The sequence below is a fragment of the Oncorhynchus gorbuscha genome, linkage group LG04 (genome assembly GCF_021184085.1).
Source record: "Oncorhynchus gorbuscha isolate QuinsamMale2020 ecotype Even-year linkage group LG04, OgorEven_v1.0, whole genome shotgun sequence".
Classification (NCBI taxonomy): Eukaryota; Metazoa; Chordata; class Actinopteri; order Salmoniformes; family Salmonidae; genus Oncorhynchus; species Oncorhynchus gorbuscha.
Window position 1 is genome coordinate 25,609,057 of NC_060176.1, and position 16,934 is coordinate 25,625,990.

Sequence of the window (16,934 nt, forward strand, 5' to 3'; positions counted from 1 at the left end):
AGAGTGAGAGAGAGAGAGGGAGAGAGAGAGAGAGAGGGAGAGAGAGAGGGGGAAAAAAAGGGAGATCTAAAGGGTGATATAGAAAACAACAGGCGAAAGAGTAAAGAGGGCACGTATAGTCCCTGAGCACAACTTTAAAGGAGCTCTCAAGTTTGGAACAAAGCCTCCACCTCCGTCTCTCAGTCCATCACAGCCATGTTAATGAGCCCGGCTTGATGGCCTGTGACATTCCTCCTTGTTCAGTCAACTAAGAAATGAGAACGCAGCAAACCTCCAACCTTGGCCTATCCTCTTCAGTCTTCAGTCTCCCTCTCTCTCTTAGTGTGAGAAAACCTGAAGCATCTCTATGTGTCCACTCAGGAGAGGAGACTCTATTTAGCTTCCTGAGGGCTGGGAGAGGGGACTGCTCTAAGTTGGTCCACAGAAAGAACGTTATTCTCTCAGTGTATCCCAGAGAGGAGTCTAGAGAGGAGGACCCTTTCACTGAATGAAATCCACAGGGAAGTACAGTTTAATTAGTGGAACACATCTATTTCAGAGTAGAGACAGATTATCCCAGGTCTGACTCAAAGCCAAGAAAGATCAGGAGTGGGAGCTGTTTTGTTTAACTTACCAGTATTGCTGTATTCTCATTACCTGCTAATATGGAATGTATAAATCAGGGATCACCAACTAGAGTCAGCCGCAGGCCAATGTTTTCTTCACCGCAGGGTTGGGGGGCTGGAACATAATTGACACACCAGCCTTTGCTTTGGCTCCCCCTCCTGTCCAGCTCAGGCGTTCGGCATGGCCGGCCTTCTAGCTGCTGCTGAACCTACTGCTGGCAAACGCCCTTCACTCATCAACCCCAGGCTTGTCTAGTCATCATTACACAAACATGGTTCTAATCCCCACTCTATCACTGTATGTACAGTTGAAGTTGGAAGTTCACATACACCTTAGCCAAGTACATTTATACTCATTTTGTACACAATTCCTGACATTTAATCCCAGTAAAAATTCACTTTTAGGTCAGTTAGGACCACCACTTTATTTTAAGAATGTGAAATGTCAGAATAATAGTTGAGTGAATGATTTATTTCATCTTTTATTTCTTTCATCACATTCCCAGTGGGTCAGAAGTTTACATACACTCAAATAGTATTTGGTAGCACTGCCTTTCAATTGTTTAACTTGGGTCAAACGTTTCGGGTAGCCTATCCACAAGCATCCCACAAGAAGTTGGGTGAATTTTGGCCCATTCCTTCCGACATTCCTGGTAAACACTGATATGACATTTCCCACTGAAAAGGCATAGGTGAGCCCACGTGGACACCACATATTTAATCTTGAAGTATTTTATCCATCAACTTGATTGATCTGCAGAGCCCACATACCAGGGAAGGCTCAATGATTGACCTTAGGCTTCTCCAGCGTCCTGGTGTCCTTTGCGCAGGTGAAGAGCAGGTTATATGCAGGCATCAACTATCTCCTCCTGGATACACTCAGGGTCAGACTCAAGTCAACGTGACTGTTAGTAAGACAGCATCCAGTATGATGTCACTCCATACACACAATCCCTTCCCGCTAGGGAGTGACTGAGGGTTCCTAACCCTATGTCACGCCCTGATCTGTTTCTCCTGTCTTTGTGCTTGTCTCCACCCCCCCTTCAGGTGTCTCCACCCCCCTCCAGGTGTCTCCACCCCCCTCCAAGTGTCGCCCATCTTCCCCATCATCCCCTCTGTATTTATACCTCTGTTCTCTGTTTGTCTGTTGCCAGTTTGTTTCGTTTTGTCAAGCCGACCAGCAGGTCCCCCTCTGTTCTTGTATCTCGATTGTTCCTGTTTTCTATCTTTTCCCCCCGGTATTGACCATTTCTGCCCGCCCTGAGCCTGCCTGCCGTCCTGTACCTTTGCCCCAGTTCTCTAGATTATCGATCCCTGCCTGCCTTGACCTGTCGTTTGCCTGCCCCTGTTGCTGTAATAAACATTGTTACTTCAACACAGTCTGGATGTTGGTCTTACCTTGATAATAATAATAATAATAATAATAATATATGACATTTAGCAGACGCTTTTATCCAAAGCGACTTACAGTCATGTGTGCATACATTCTACGTATGGTTGGTCCCGGGAATCGAACCCAATACCCTGGCGTTACAAGCGCCATGCTCTACCAACTGAGCTACAGAAGGACGTGATACCCTAACCAGAGACCATGGGAAAGAGGTGACACAGACAAGGACTGAGAAGGCTTTGGCCTGGGACTTAACTAACCTGGCTGCTGTGGCAACTCTATGTTCAAGCCTAGAACACATGGAAGAACCCCTGGAGAAGCAGATGAAAGTAACTTTAGTTTCTAATGGTAAAACGTTTAAATAAAGGTCTCATTAGGAGTTGAAGTCTCTTATTGCACAGTAGAACCTTGAAGCATAACCTCGGCAGAGGCCACAGGCTTTATTTAACTGAGAGAGGTGTGGGCTGCTGACTGTCAGGGGGTGGAGGAGCCTGCCCTTTCCAGTCTCTTCACAATCTCGTTCATCACATTAGTAGTTGGTTCTATGTAAAAAAATAAAGAAGAAAAGTTAGGATAAAGACGGGATGCTCAGGGATAGAAAGATTAAAGCCTGTATGTGGATACATTCGTTAAGGAAATAGAGAAACAGAGAATACTAGAAGCAATGAGTCAAAAAAAGCCACTAAATGCCATTTAAGAATGAGGAATTCAATAAACTTACCAAACTCTCTATCAGAGCCAAAGCCTTCACTAGGAAGAGGAAAAATATGTCCTTAATCAAGAGTTCACATTTCGAGACATGCTGTTTTCCTGTTTACCCGTACACCGTCTCCTATTTCTGCTCAAAGTCACTCTGACCTCAGAGTTCAAATATTTAGCAGGAGTGAGACCTATTTACTGCACTCTGCACCACAGACAATGTAGATAGGTGTTTTTAAAAACTGTCTGGGATGGGATCATCCCCAAATGAACACATCTCATGGAGATACAGACCAATTCAGACAGTGACAGGTTGAAAACAACTGCCTGCAGAGAAGAGCAGTGCTCTGTCAAGGAACCGGTAGCATCTTCTGGGGATGAGAGAGAGAGAGAGAGAGAGAGAGAGAGAGAGAGAGAGAGAGAGAGAGAGAGAGAGAGAGAGAGAGAGAGAGAGAGAGAGAGAGAGAGAGAGAGAGAGAGAGAGAGAGAGAGAGAGAGAGAGAGAGAGAGAGAGAGAGAGAGAGAGCAAGAGAGAGCACCAACAGAGCAAGGTCGACAGGAACATCTTAACATTCCTTGGGAACACAGCATCAACTGGGCAATCAACATCAACGTTCAGAAAACCAAAGTCGTGATCTCCCGAAGAAGTCCAGGAATCAGAGCAGCAGACACTCCTTCAAATGAGGAAATGCCATGGTTGAACATGCCCAGTGGTACAACAACCTGGGACAAAACAAGCATGTGCCTCTGGTGAGTTTGTTCTGGCAGTGTATGCAGTAAAGAAAAAGCCTGCAAAGCATTTTACTCCAGAAAAATAACATTCTCAAACATAAATATAAAATATGAAGAAAAAAAAAACATCTGCAGAATAATCCCGAATGTCTAAAAGACAGAACTCAGAAGATTTCCTTTAATTGGAAATATAAAGAAAAGGCCCCAAAACATCCTTATACTTCAAAGCACTAGAAACCCAAGAGCTGAACCCTGAAAGGAGTCCCATATGTCCGCTGTTAAAAACACTAAACAACCATGTTATCCAAAAACAAAGGGAAATCAATCAAATTGTTACAGAAATGAAAACCTCCTGTTTGACAAAACAAATTGGGATCCTGAAACAAAAGAGAATAAACTACATTTCTATTTGGCCCTCAAAGGAGAATACAAATTGGCATAGAAACTCTACTCAGTCAGAGATCTAAAACCCGAGATAGATCCTGACCAAATACAGGCTCAGTGACCACCAATTGGCTACAGAAAAAGGGAGACACAAAAAGACATTCCTACCCAAAGAGGAGCATCTATGTGGTCACTGCACGACAGGGGAGGAAGAGACAGAGATGCACTTTTTCCTCTACTGTGAGAAATACTCCCAAATTAGATCAACATTTTTTCAAGAAAAAATCTCAATCAATTCCCAACTTCTGTGCATTTACTAATGACATAAAGCTGGGAATTAGTCTGGGTGAGAGAGAAACCACAAATATTACTGCCAGATATGCGTATGATTGCCATAGCCTGAGGGACATCCCATGACCATTATTTCCTTCAAGTGTTTACATTGTATATAACTTACAAGTAATATATGTTTAAAAAGAAATGTTGTTTATTTGTAAGCTATTCTTTCGTTTTCTGTATCTAATCTTTTTCTTTAATTAAATGTATCGACCGAAGATTACACAATACTTACTGTACAACAGCAGTAGTGTTATACCTGTATACATAATTATATGTACTATTATTATTATTACTATTACTTCTACTGAAATGATTTGTATTTCATTAACTTCATTGCATTGTACTGTATTTACTGATATTCTGTACCAGAAAACAAAAGTGTCTTCCAAAAGGATTCTTCTTTTTGGTTCCAGGTAGAACCCTTTTTGGTTCCAGGTAGATCTTGTTTGGGTTCCATGTAGAACCTTCTGTGTAAAGGTTTCTACATGGAACTCAAAAGGGTTCTGCTTGGAACCAAAAAATAGTTATTCCAAGGGTTCTCCTATGGGGACAGCCGAAGAACCCTTTCAGGCACCTTTTTTCTATTAGTGTATACTGCTTTGGAAATATAACAAAATGGATTTTATGCCAATAAAGCAATCTGAATTAGAGAGAGAGAGAGAGAGAGTTAGAGAAATAGAGACTGTTGTCAGATCAGCTCCTTGTGGACAAAGAGAACATGGCTCTGGGTAGATCCATGGGGAAAGTGTCATGTTTTGTCATATATTGTCTTGTCCTTGTGCTTTCCCTTCTGTTCGTTTCCCCCTGCTGGTCTTATTAGGTTTGTTCCCTTTTTCTATCCCTCTCTCTCCCCCTCCCTCTCTCTCTTCTCTCTATCGTTCCGTTCCTGCTCCCAGCTGTTCCTCATTCTCCTAACTCACTCATTTAGTCTTTTCACACCTGTCCCCTATTTTGTCCTCTGATTAGAGTCCCTATTTCTCCCCTTGTTTTCCACTGCGACTTGTATGCTCTAGTCGGCTGGCCCTCACTACATATTCGTCGCCAGACCCACTGGCTCCAGGTCATCTACAAGTCCATGCTAGGTAAAGCTCCGCCTTATCTCAGTTCACTGGTCACGATGGCAACACCCATCCGTAGCATGCGCTCCAGCAGGTGTATCTCACTGATCATCCCTAAAGCCAACACATCATTTGGCCGCCTTTCGTTCCAGTACTCTGCTGCCTGTGACTGGAACGAATTGCAAAAATCGCTGAAGTTGGAGACTTTTATCTCCCATCACCAACTTCAAACATCGGGCATATCCGAGCAGCTAACCGATCGCTGCAGCTGTACATAGTCTATAGGAAAATAGCCCACCCATTTTCACCTACCTCATTCCCATACTGTTTTTTATACTGTTTTTATTTATTTATTTTTCTGCTCTTTTGCACACCAATATCTCTACCTGTACATGACCTGATCATTTATCAATCTGCAATACTGTATTATTCGCCTACCTCCTCATGCCTTTTGCACACATTGTATATAGACTGCCCATTTTTTTTTTCTACTGTGTTATTGACTTGTTAATTGTTTATTCCATGTGTAACTCTGTGTTGTCTGTTCACACTGCTATGCTTTTATCTTGGCCAGGTCGCAGTTGCAAATGAGAACTTGTTCTCAACTAGCCTACCTGGTTAAATAAAGGTGAAATAAAATAAATAAATAAAAAAAAAAACTTCTGTCCTTGTCGGATCCTTGTATGATGTTCGCTGTGCTGTGTCCTTGTCTCGCCCTGTCGTGTCTTGTCTCCTTCAGATGCTGCGTGTGAGCAGGTGTCTTAGTCTGCTACGGTCGGTGCCTTCCCGAAGCAACCTGCAGTCAATGGTCGAGTCTCCAGTCTGTCCTCGTTACTACGAGTGGATTTAAGTTTTTTCCTGTTTTGTTTTCGTCTTGAGTTTTCCAGGATTATTACTTTTGCCATTTACTAAGTCGCTAAGTCGCTAAGTCGCTTTTGGGTCCTCATTCACCTGCATAACAGAAAGATCATTGCATGTGTAATAATGGCTGTGGGCCTAAACACTTAAAAGACACACCCTATCCCCTCAGCCCTCAAATTAGGGCTAGGCATCCTGCTAGCGGGACAACTTCCGGTGAAACTAGAGGGCGCGCAATTCAAATAAATAATCATAAATATTAAGGATATTAAACAATTAGGTACATATAAGTGTCTTACATCGGTTGAAAGCTGAAATTCTTGTTAATCTAACTGCACTGTAGCTATTACAGCGAAAGCATGCCATGCGATTGTTTGAGGACGGCGCCCCACATCAAAATATTTTTCCACTGGCACAGGTTTCATAAATTCACAAACAGCGATTAAATATTCACTTACGTTTTTTAAAATCTTCCTGTGATTTGTCATCCAAAGTGTCCCAGTTATAACATGTAGTGTCGTTTTGTTAGATAAAATCATTCTTTATATCCCAAAAAGTCTGTTTAGTAGGCGCCGTCGATTTGAGTAATCCACTTGTTCAACATGCAGAGAAAGGAATACAAAAATCTACCCCTAAACTTTGTTTCAACAAGTCAAAATACATTTCTATTTACTCCTCAGATACCCTAAAATGTAATCAAACTATAATATTTCTTACAGAAAGAAGTATGTTCAATATGAAACCGATTTTAGCAGCTGCGTCCTGTCTTCATGTTGCGGCGCAAACACGAATTTCCAAAACTGTGTCCTTATATTAAAACTGACATTTCTTATTCCTTTTGAAAGTCACAAGCCTGAAACCTTGAACATAGACTGCTGACACCCTGTGGAACCCATAGGAATTGCATCCTGGGAGCTAATTTTCAGTATGCCTTTATACATGGTCTCTCTCCAAGAAAAACATATGGTTGGTTTTTCTTTGGATTTTCTCCTACCATATCTATTGTGTTATATTCTCCTACATTATTTTAACATTTCTACAAACGTCAGTGTTTTCTTTCCAATGGTAACAATTATATGCATATCCTGGCTTCAGGGCCTGAGCAGCAGGCATTTCACTTTGGGTACGTCATTCAGGCGGAAATTGAGAAAAAAGGGGCTTAGCCCTAAGAAGTTAAGTGGACACTTCTGATGACGTATCATGGCGTCTGATGAGTATACACTTGCAGGTCAAGGGGCGAGGGGAGGAAGGAATGATTTTTAAATGGACCACCCTTGGACCACCCATGTTCGGAAATTTGTCACTCGTTCATTCCGTGATGATTGTGCTTTATATGCGCTACAGTCAATTATGAGTGCATGTCTACTTATATTAAATATATTCAATTATTAATATATGCCTACTGTATGATAGCTAGCAATTGAATTAGCTAACTAACATTAGCCTGAATCGCTGGAACTTCTGAAGAGGAAAATGTTTTATTTCTACAATTTCCATAAGATAACCAAACAAAAACATAGTTATATTTTACAAGATGTGTTCGTGACGTCATGTGTACTAGAAGAACATGTTTTAACTTATTTGCAATCATTTTTACTTATGTTGACTTCTCCATTGATGTTGTTTTTACGTTTTCGCTGACTTTTCCTAGAGGATGAACAATCGTTGCACATTGATTTATGGGGAGTTTCAGGCCCCGGAGTGAACATAATTGTACACTCGCATAGCCGACTAAAATGAGGGCTGAGGGGCTTACGTTGCGAACTTCCCTTGCTTGGCTAATCATTTGGAGCGCCCTCCAAGAACGCGACAAGGATTCCCCAAGGGCATAAGGCGAGGGTAAGTGGCAGAGGGTGTGTCTTTTAAGTGTTTGGACCGCAGCCAATGATTCACAGATATTTTGAGTTTGAATATGTTTCCTGTGCTAACATGGCCATGATGTTTTAATAAGTCCTCTGCATTTCGTGGTAATGTTTCACTTTAAAGGATAGTGAATATTGAATAATTCTCACATTTGCTGGGAAGGTCAATAGGTGGGTCCAAAACACGCAGTTTGTTGCCACACACACGTAACAGTATAGCTTCCATCCCTCTCCTCGCCCCGAACCAGGGACCCTCTACACACATCAACAACAGTCACCCACGAAGCATGACTAAGACGGGAAGAGAGGTGGAGGCCAACCAGCTTTCTGCTGGAGCCAGGATTTCCTTTCAACCCCAGCTACATCATCCCCTCCTTCTCCTCTCATCTCCCTTTCATTCACTTCCTCCCCATCACACTCTCTCTGTCTCTGTATCAGCTCAGAGAGGATGGCGAGGGATGTGACTTCTTTCATAAGAACACCAACACTCATCTGCACCACGAAAGACCAGAAACACTGCTGCTCAGTGCTCAGTTTAACATTCCAACCAGCAGACCCTCGTAGAACAAACACACAGTGTCTCTCATGCGGCCAAGCACTTCCTCTCACCCTGACACACACACATCGTACCACATGCAGCTAGGCCAAGGAAGCAGTACAGTGTCGTCATGACAACTGGCAAGAAAGTGAAGGCCCTCATCAGCATGCATGTCCACGTCTCTGTATCTATATTTCTCTCCCTCTCTCTGCCTCTTGGATTCCTCCATGTACTATGATCCCTCAAGCCTTTAAGAGCCTAATAATATGTCTGTCGGATGAGGACTGAATATTGCTTGTCGATGTTTCTGTGTGTTTAGACATGTGCACTGAAGTGAATTTGAGTGTCCATTATTGCCCATTAGTGTGTGTGTGTGTGTGTGTGTGTGTGTGTGTGTGTGTGTGTGTGTGTGTGTGTGTGTGTGTGTGTGTGTGTGTGTGTGTGTGTGTGTGTGTGTGTGTGTGTGTGTGTGTGTGTGTGTGTGTGTGTGTGTGTGTGTGTAGAGCAGAGCCCCCCCACAACCTGCCCCCTTATTCCCACAATCATTTAATGGACTCTTTTCTCAACTGCAGTGAAACACTAGTGAACTCTGAACCCCTTTGCCCACCACTTCCTACCAGAGCTGAAGTTTGCAAACGAGGAGTTGAGGAGCTGGAATTAGGGGCACTTCCACAACACAGCCATCCTTTCCTTCTACCCTACAGAATGCAAATACCCATTTTGCATACGCATGCATATTTCAAATATGTTTGAGGCGGGAATATAATAAAGATGTACAGTGGTTCTTCTTGTAAACGTAAGGACAGAATTCTATGGTACGTTATTTAAGAGTCAGCCAATGTTGCCATTAATGCTAGTTAGTGCTAGTTTGACCCCCAGAGGGCATCTTTGAGAAGCATTTGACCGTTTTTAATATTGGCTGTACTAAGTGGAATTTCAAACATTTTTTTGTAAGAACATAGTATATGGTATTGATTTTAAGAAATGTAGCTTAATTAATTTGATTAATATTATGGTGTTTCTAGTCCAAGTAAAACAACAAATGACACCCTCAGTGTTTATGTCACTGTACAATGTGACCAGTCGTGAGTAGGCTACAGTTATAAGAGCAGAATAATGCTAACATTTCCACACCCTAATTGTCATCTATCCAATACCCAAATGGAGATTCAGTGAAAATAAAAATCGCATTGATTTATCAAGACCAGTCCCCATGCTTGCCTCAGAGCAGCGTGAAACAGTGCGGAAATAGTTGACCACATGCGGGTAGGCTATTACTTCAAACCCTATTGCTTCTATTTTCAATATGCTTTAACCCCTACTGGATCGGTGTCTCCCCCAAGGGGTGGTTAAGCCAACGTAGGCTAATGTGATTAGCATGAGGTTGTACGTAACATGAACATTTCTCAGGACATAGACATATCTGATATGGGCAGAAAGCTTAAATTTGTGTTAATCTAAATACACTGTCCAATTTACAGTAGCTTTTACAGTGACATGATACCATGCTATTATTTGAGAAGAGTGCACAATGATGAACTTGAAAATTAATGAATTAACCAATTAAGCACATTTGGGCAGTCTTGATACAACATTTTGAACAGATATGCAGTGGTTCATTGGATCAGTCTAAAATGTTGCACATAGTCTGCTGCAATCTAGTGGCTTAAATCAATAATACATTATGGCATTTCAAAGATGATGGTACAAAAAATACATGTTTTTTTATTTGCATTATCTTTTTCCAGATCTAATGTGTTATATTATCCTACATTCCTTTCAAATGGTATCAAGCATACGCATATCCTTGCTTCAGGTCCTGAGCTACAGGCATTTTAGTCGAAAATTTAAAAAAAGGGGTGGAGGCTTAGATGCCACAATGTCACAAATAATTGAACACAAACTATTCTTAAAACTCTGAGAAGGGTAATACAAGGTTATCTGCACTGCATAGACACAGACATTCTTATTGCTATATTCCATGTCTTACTGTGTGTTCCGACTCTCTCTCTCTCTCTCTCTCTCTCTCTCTCTCTCTCTCTCTCTCTCTCTCTCTCTCTCTCTCTCTCTCCCTCTCTCTCTCTCTCTCTCCCTCTCTCTCTCTCTCTCAGCTCTCTCTCTCTCTCAGCTCTCTCTCTCTCTCAGCTCTCTCTCATGCACATGCACATGCACACGCACACGCACATGCACACGCACACACTTGCTGTCTTGACCTCTGAGTGCTCGGCTATGAAAAGCCAACTGGCATTTACTCCTAAGGTGCTGAATGGTTGCACCCTCTATTACCACTGTTTATATTATTTTACCCTGTTGGTCATCTATGAATGTTTGAACAGCTTGAAAAATGATCTAGTCTTTATGGCCATGTACTCTGATAGTCTCCAACCAGTTCGGATTTAAGTATAACTTTTGTATGACTGACGCCTTTAGTGAGAGGTCTGATACTTTAATATTTAGTCATTTCTGCCCTCCGAAATCATATTCATTATATAAATAGGCTCATGTGCACCTTGATGTTTGGGGTGCACCATGCGGCCATGCCTAATGGGGAAAGGGGGGATGGAGCCGGTCGGGCGCAACCCAGGCGTCATGGAGATGTTTCGCTTGATACAGTTATATATGTGTTCCCGTTTATGTAGTGTATCTTATTGCCAGTTTTACTATCGTCCTGGGCTCATAGATTGAGTCAATTCTTCATCAGATGAACCGCAACATGTCGGATAAAACAATTTAATTCATGAATGCATTTTAAGTTTTTAATATTGTGATAGTGAAGAGCAAAATTCCTCTCAAGAGAATTAACATTACAGTTACCCCAACTGGTAGGCTAATCATACAATTATTCAAAATGGTGAGAGAACTGGTGGAGAAAGTTACACCTCCACATACACAAATTATTTTACCGGAATCTCTAAATGAAAAAACTGTCAGATTCATAAAATGTCCTTGTACAGTAGTAGATCTAATTAAATTTAGAGGATTCTAAATTAATATCTAATTGTACACAATTATAATGCAGGGTTAATTTTAAAAAATGTTTTAAAATGTATATGTTTATTAAGTAGTCTTGCTTGTCTCAGAGCAGCGTGAAACGGTGCCATAAAGTTGACCATAAGTTGACCATAAAGTTGACCATTGTTGGAGGGGGATTTTCACACAGTAGCCGGCTATTAAACTATTCGTTGGATAACAGATCGGCAATTTACCAAACAAAACACATGATAAAATTGCAACATTTCTGCAGCCATGTCATACCATAATAAATAATACATTTACTTTGTATAGTGCTTTCATTACAATTTCCAGCGAGAATATTCAAGCCATCGACTCACTGATGGTTGAAGATGATGGGAGATCGGCAAATCCAGTCTGGAATCTGCTGGCATCACAGCACAAGAAACTTGAGTGGACTTATGGAAAGGCTCTGTAAGACATATTATATATATATATATAATTTTATTTAACTAGGCAAGACACAGTTAAGAACAAATTCTTATTTACAATGACGGCCTAGCCCGGCAAAATCCAGATGAAGCTGGGCCAATTGTGTGACGCCCTAGGGGACTCCCAATCATAGTCAGATGTGATACAGCCTGGATTCGAACCAGGGACTATAGTGATATCATTTTGCACTGAGAAGCAGTGCCATATAGTAATGCGCCACTCGGGAGATATGACCAATATGACTAATATACACTGCCGGTCAAACTCTTTAGGACACCTACTCAAGGGTTTGTCTTTATTTTTACTATTTTCTACATTGCAGAATAATAGTGAAGACATTTTAAATGTTTAAACTATTAAATAACACATATGGAATCATGTTGATTTGTTTAACACTTTTTCTGGATACTACATGATTCCATATGTGTTACATCATAGTTTTGATGTCTATAATATTATTCTACAATGTAGAAAATTGTAAAAATAAAGACAAACCCTTGAATGAATAGGTGTCCTAAAGAGTTTGACCGGTAGTGTATATTAATCATATTGGTCATATCTCCCGAGTGGCGCATTCCTCTATGTTACTGCATCTCAGTGCAAAAGGATATCACTATAGTCCCTGGTTCAAATCCAGGCTATAAAGAAAAACCCTTCAATGAGTAGGAGTCCTAACACTTTCAACGGGTAGTGTAAAAAAAAAAATTCTTCTTCAGAACATTAACCATGTGGGTTCTCTTGTTTTGTACTGTTCTGTATTTTTCGACCCAATGACTCATCTGATAAACAAAGAACTTTGCTTAAAGATGTTGATGAAGAAGCCACATTTGCCTCAGGGTTTATCCCAGTTGATATTCTGTGGAACCATGCGTTTTTTTCGGTGCGGCCCATTGTCTAGCCCTTTGTCCACTGATCTCCACGGATGGTTGTTGGCATGGTTGTATGCTCTGCAAAACCACATTCACATTTTTAGTACACAATTATCTATATTATTACACAGTATGCCTACACATTGATAGGCTATATAGATTTTTTTTAAAGAAAATGCACTGAAACCAAAATACCTCAAGTTTTGGTGATCCTCTCAGCTGCGGGTCATTTTCAAGTCCTCTGGTGGTTACAGTCCTAACCCTATTGAATGAATGCATTAATTATAGTCATTTACCATTCTCATTCTCGGACTGGAAACATTGTTGCAGAGTTCACAATCTCATTTTCAAGCCCTTGTTTAAAAATAATGTTTTGGGGATGATTTTGTTTTCAAATAACTGAAAGTGAGCAGTTATAATCTGAATAAAGGGGAAAAGGCCATTCATGGGGTGAGACAATAGGCCCTTTTTATTTTGTCTGGCTTGCCATTCCAAATAAAATGTAATATTTTTTTGCTTTTATAATTTAAACAGGTCGCTCTCCACCTGATTCTCCGCCAATGCAGACTGGCAATCAACCAGAAACACAGCATCTACCGGGATATTCCATTTCCAGCCATACTATTCAAGCCATCGACTCATTGAGGGTTGAAGAAAATGAGCGATCGGCAAAGGCGATCTGGAATCTGTATGCTGCAAAACCAGTTTGGATTTAAGTATAACTTTTGTCTGACTGACGCCTTTAGTGAGAGGTCTGATACTTTAATATTTAATCATTTCTTCCTTCCAAATTCATATTCATTGTATAAATAGGCCCATGTGCACCTGTATATAATACAGTTGCAGCCAACTATATTGGCACCATTGCACGTTTCTTTAATAATTCCCTATTTCTTCCAAAATAAGTAAAAAATATACAAAAAATAAACTTTTGGTCACCACACCTTGTTATTGGATTTTCAACATTGCAGAACCAATTTAATTTTTGTAAACTTAAGTTTAGAATTTTTGTTTAGATAATTAAGAGAAAAGGCATGGACAAAATGATTGACACCCCGGAGCTAGTACTTAGTTGCACCGTCTTTGGCTAAGATGCTTATTGTAGCCATCAATGACCTTGCTGCACCTTTGTAATGGCAAGTTGGCTCCTGAGTGGTGCAGAGGTCTAAGGCACTGCATCTCAGTGCTTGAGGCATCACTACATACACTCTGGTTCAAATCCAGGCTGTACCACAACTGGCTGTGATTGGGAGTCCCATAGGGCAATACACAATTGTCCAGGTTTGGTGAGTGTAGGTTTCATTGTAAATAAGAATTGTTTGCTAACTGAGTTGCATACTTAAATAAAAAATGAATTACAAGAAAAAAATGTGTTTTATTTGTTGGTCACACTAAAAGTAAACTGACCAAAATAAATTAAACATGATTTAAGTTGTCAGTAAATTAAATTCCACAAGGGAATCCAATCAGTAGCATTGTTGTTTATCTTGTTTGTCTGTGGGTTTGGTCATGCTAGTCGTCATGCTGACACTCCCGAAGCACTTGCATTGACACACCACTAGAGGACAATGCTAACTTGCAACGGAACAGTTTCTTCCTTAACGGTTTCTGTTTTCTATCTCAACAGACACCACTAGTCAAATTTCTCTCTCTTGACTTCACAGTCTGCACCTTTAAGACCTCACCTGTGAGGTGGAAAGTGGTGGAGACGTGGAGAGAGCAAAGATGTAGAGAATAAACAGTCATAGCCGTGTCACTCATTTGAAAAGGATATAGAGAGAGAATCAGCCAGTCTGGTGAATCACAGGTGTGGGAGGAACAAAAGACTAGTAATTGTTTTAGAAAATCCAACATCCACTAACGGGCCATCTAACTACAGAGAGGTGATAACAATAATATCTCTCTCTCTCTCTCTCTCTCTCTCTCTCTCTCTCTCTCTCTCTCTCTCTCTCTCTCTCTCTCTCTCTCTCATATAATGGTGTGATTGTGGAGAAGTGTGCCCTGAGGTGGGGGGTGTTCTCAACCGACCGGCCATGTCTGTGTTGGAGAGGAAAGCAGCGAGCCGCCGGCACCTCCACAAATGTCTTCCTAAAGTAGCACAGCTATGGATTATGGAGGCTAAAGCAAATTTCATGCATTTCTACATAGTCTAATATGACCAATGGCCCTTCTAGAAGTCTCTATTTGGAACAACAAAACGTAGGCAAAAAAATGCCAACAATCATCAAGCTAGGTAAGCAAACATTATTAAGTGATTGATAAGACTAAACTACATCAAGAATAATTGAATAATCAATATTATTGTAGTGTCTTAACACTTAGTACTTATTTATGTAATAAGAAAGACTCTGAATACAAGCAATGGAACTGGAGCTTCACATTTACTCAAACAGGTTAGTACCAGAATAACATAGAACAATACTGCGCATGACCAAGGGCGATTCATCCTTAAAGGGGACATCCGTAATTAACAGAACATAACATTCCTTCTCTTATACAATCAGAGTTACTTTTACCAAACCACAACTGAAACATTTCCCAGAACTTGTTGTAGTTATTTTGCATCTTTTAATTTGAACTTGAACAGTTAGTTTTTGTTTGTTTGTTTATAAGTCTAGTCTGTCTGTTTGTTTATAAGTCTAGTCTGTCTGGTGGACGGTGCCTTCGTTCTGGGTAGCGCCTCAGATTGTCTGGAGGCTCCTGAACATCCTCAGTGTGTGCTTGTTCCATTATAGCGTCTGCTATAGCAGCACCTTCATCAACACGTTCCCTTCTTTCAGCCTGGGGTCTCTCTACTGCCCCACCGTCCTCTACAGTTCCCTGTGTGTCACTTTCGGGATCTCTCTGTGCCTGTTCTCTCTCGATTGTTGTGCTGTTTTCTGTGGAATGCATTTGGTTAATGTGACGCCGCCACATTATGTCTGGGCTCACTTGAACCTGGTAAGTTCTGGGTCCCGTTTGTGTGTGTACGGTCCCTCTTGTCCATTTCCCTCCTCTTCTGTAGTCTCGCACCATCACTTCCTGTCCTGTTTGGAGATGGCGCTCCCGGCCACCGGAGAGCATCTTGGCTTGTTTGTTCAGCACTTCATTACGCCTGTTTGGCTTCATGATGTCCAGCTGTGTGCGGAGAGGCCTCCCGAACATCAGTGCGGCTGGGCTTTCATTTGTTGTGGCATGTGGGGTGTTTCGGTAGGAGGCCAGGAACTTGGCCAGTTTTGTTTGCAAAGTCCCTTCGTCTCGTTTTGCTGCACGGAATCCTTGCTTTAGAGTTTGCACAAAGCGTTCTGCCAGCCCATTGGTGGCAGGGTGGTACGGAGCTGAAGTTGAGTGTTTGATTCCATTTACTGACATGAATCTTGTAAACTCATCACTTACAAAAGCTTGCGCGTTGTCACTTACCAGCTGCAGTGGCAAACCGAAGCGTGCAAACGTTGTTCTGAGACACTCTATCGTCTGAGCTGAGGTGGAGGAGTCAGTGCAAAACACCTCTGGCCATTTGGAATGGGCATCCACTATAACCAGAAACATGTGCTTTTCAAAAGGACCAGCGTAGTCCACATGAATTCTCTGCCATGGCTCTGCCATTCCCATGGGTGGACTGGGACAGGAGCAGGCCTGTGAAAGGTTTCCAAACATCCACTACAGTTCTTTGCCATATTTTCTATCTGTTGGTCCAGACCTGGCCACCAGAAGTGGCTCCTTGCGAGCAGCTTCATTTTGACAATTCCAACATGACCTTCATGTAGTTGCTGCAAGACTCGATGTTGGCATTTCTGGGGTATCATGACTCTCATTCCCCACATCAAACATCCCTGGTACGTTGTAATTTCGTTTCTCCGCTGGAAATACGGAGTCAGCTCCTTTCTGCCAGTAGCTGGCCATCCTGACATGGTGTAGGTGTACACTTTTGACAAGGTCACATCTTTCCTTGTCTCATGTTTGATAACTGTGCTTGTGACCGGTAGTGCCTCGAGCTGAGCGGTATGGAACATGTCCACTGCATCCACCCTCCTTTGCCTTTCTCTTGTACATGGCAGTCTGGATAATCCATCTGCATTTGTGTGGAGGGATGACGGCTTAAACTCAATGTCATACATATGACTGGCAAGGAACAGGGCATATCGCTGTAACCTGGCTGCTGTCATTGCTGGAATGC